Here is a 3,084-nt window from a genome sequence, read left to right as displayed (position 1 = left end):
AAATTTTAAAGTTACTTTAATACTATATTAGGAAAATGGGATGAGTTTTTAGATGTTTGTACTTTGTTATACTTTCAAAAGACGATTCAACTAGTTGACCTAGATTAAAATTACATTCGCATGTTTATTTGATGTGATATCAGATTATTTAAGCAAGGAAATTAGTGGTAACTAACGATAATATTTATTTAGCAAAAAAACAAACTAGGTAATATTGGTAGGTGGTACTATGTGCAATGCGCAGATCGTACTATTTTTTTGTGGTGTATTAAATGCATTTAAAATGTTCTTTTTTTTTTGGTACCCAATTCCAATTTTTCTATTTGGTTTACGTTTTGACTTTAAATTCAAGTTCTATCTATTGCTGCATCGTCGAATTCTAGGGGTTTCTTGTGGTCTAAGATTCCTCACAATCTGACCGAACAAGACATTATCATTCATAAATTTAATCTGACCAATCCTTATTGGTTTGTTGAAATAATCAAGATGATCTTTTCCATTGTTTAGGAAAACAATCTTTAATTTTTCTCTTATAATAAACAAGGAAGAAGAATTCTTTGAGCTTTCGAGTCTAAACAGATATTCAGCCTCTGCAGTTTAAGAGATGACACTTGAGTTTCTCTACATCCGATAGTTTAACCGGTTTTTGCATAAACATCTGCGCTCCGCTCGCCAAACATCTGCGAGTATCAATGATCAAGAAAATATGAGAATCTTAAATTACCACCAAATTAAAAGAACAAGCAATGTGTCTCATCATGAGAAATAATAAGTTTACTTTTTTTTTTTTATATATAAGTTTACTTGTTAATGCGAGTAGGAAAGTTCTCTGATGACAATATCACAATAGGTACTTCCTTTAGATTCGATGATTCCTGCTGTCAATAACCAAAAAAAACCATAAGAAAAAAAAATTGTTACTCTGAATCTTCACAAGAAGACTATTTTTTCATAAGAAATTTGTTAAACACCTTTACTATCTTGAGCAGCTCAAAACCTGTCATTCCTGGCCAGTGCCGTGCTCAGAGTTATAAGACCGTAAGGCGATTATTAGAAATTCGATCTAGCAAAAAAAAAAATTTAAAACACCAAAACTCTTATTATTCTATTAGTGTTAAAGTAATAGATTTTTTTAAACTTTTCAAAAATATTAAAAATATATATTATAATTTGATCATAAATGCATCTTTTTATGATTAGCATTTATATATAATTCTAAAAAAATAGTAATTCAATAAACTAATTTTTTTAAGTTTACTATTTATCACTATTAAACAATAAAAATAGATAAAAAAACTTCAAAATCTATCTATTTGAAATATTTTTTTCTTAATTATCTATTTATTTGAAATAGTGGAAATATAAAATATCTCTTACCAATTATTATTTAGGAAAAAAAATCTTACACTCATTAAATTTTAAATGATATTTTAATCAATATATTGTTGAAAGTTTAGGTTTTGGGGGCTCTATATTTATAAAAAAAAAATCAGGGGCTTGAGGCAAATGCCTTTTTCCTAACAAGCTAAGCACGGCTCTGTTCCTGGCATACAGTAATCAGTGATGATAAGATTCACCTTCATAAAAAAAACACAAAATGTCAGAAAAATCATTGTAACACAATTAGATACTCTCTAAACCAATCAAAATGTTGTTCTCTGAGGATTAAATAAATTGAATATTAAGCTTACATTGGTGGTAGTTAATGAATCAGTCTGTTGTGGATCTCTCAAGCCTAAGTACTCCAATGCTCTAAGCCCATTTTCTGCTGTTGTCACTGCACAAAAAACAAGTAAAACGAATTTTCAGAGGCAATCTTACAATACCATAGAAGAATCTTGGTTCTTGAAATAACGAGAGGACAATTCGAGATTCGAGGTATATAGTTTGTGATGTGATTCTGGAAAGCAACAACAAAGACTTGGAGTTGGAACTAGAAGATGGAGAGCAAGTAGCTGAGGAACAAGAGCTTGTAGCTGATCAAGAAGATCTTTTAAGCGTTCCAAGTGGTCCAATGACTCGATCAAGGACTAAGAAGCTCAAGCAAATCATTGGAGCTATCATCAAAGGCCTTGACTCGATTCAGGAGGGAAAAGAGCCGATCACAAGCACCCTGATTGTGATCCAAGTCCAAGATGGCTAAGTGGGCTTGAGATCCAGGCTTGTACTCTTTTTCCCTATCTCAAGTTTTGTCCCATTGGATTTTCTTGAGATAGGTTTTTAATGAGGCAAGAATGGATCTCTATTTCGCCTAAGTCCACAAAGCCTAAGCCCAAGCTGTTTCATCAAGAGGAGCGTCTAAATCGAATTCAAACTTGACAGCTTGTTCTTTGTTTATTTCCGAGATTGAGTTAAAGTTTGTGAGACTCATCTCTTCTTTCTTTCTTCTTTATATTCGCTTGAACTCCTTTGTATCAAATCATCTTATCTTTTCTTCTCAAACTCTTTCTTTAAAGATTAAGATCACATTTGTTGGTGTGTCATATCCTACAAACACCTTGAATCGACTCTGTGTGTGTTATATCACTTAGAAGATTCAAGTAGGCGTATCAAGAGTGTTCCGCGACTCTTGTGTGTGTCCTATCGATTCCCCAAATTCCTTGAACCATTCCCGATTGGTTTCAAGGCCTATTTCATCAAGTTCCAGTCATTAGAGTGTCGATCAAAGGGCAGATCCATACTAGGATCACATCAGTTTACCTTTGCAAGAAGAGATCTTGAGGATTCTCTCCACAAGTTTATGGTCAATTATATTGTCATTTACTGCTCAAACATGAAGCTCTTCCTCCATTGACGATATACTTATTGTGCAGTAAAGCTACTGAGAACAAAAAGAACTTCACAAGAAGGAAGAAAAGAGATGAGTCAGACACTAATACAAACACCTTGTTGGCAAATCTGATTCTAATTCTCAGACCTAAAGAAGAAAGGAGAAAAATGTACAGATGAGGAAGAAAGAGACTATTGACAAATCGAAAGACTTGAGTATGAATGTATGAAGGAATATCTATATATATATATATAATATTGTATATTTATTTTTTCAACTTTTATATGGATATCTAGGATAACAATATATCAAGA

The 3,084-nt window shown here is 32.2% G+C and overlaps 1 pseudogene; it reads right to left on the bottom strand.

Annotated features, from left to right (window-relative positions):
- Positions 1 to 583: 583 nt before the first annotated feature.
- Positions 584 to 2,791, bottom strand: LOC18017487 (annotated as a pseudogene).
- Positions 2,792 to 3,084: the final 293 nt, after the last annotated feature.

The sequence above is a fragment of the Eutrema salsugineum genome, unplaced genomic scaffold (genome assembly GCF_000478725.1).
Source record: "Eutrema salsugineum unplaced genomic scaffold, Eutsalg1_0 scaffold_2, whole genome shotgun sequence".
NCBI classification, from domain to species: domain Eukaryota; kingdom Viridiplantae; phylum Streptophyta; class Magnoliopsida; order Brassicales; family Brassicaceae; genus Eutrema; species Eutrema salsugineum.
This window is presented reverse-complemented; position numbering and strand designations above follow the sequence as displayed.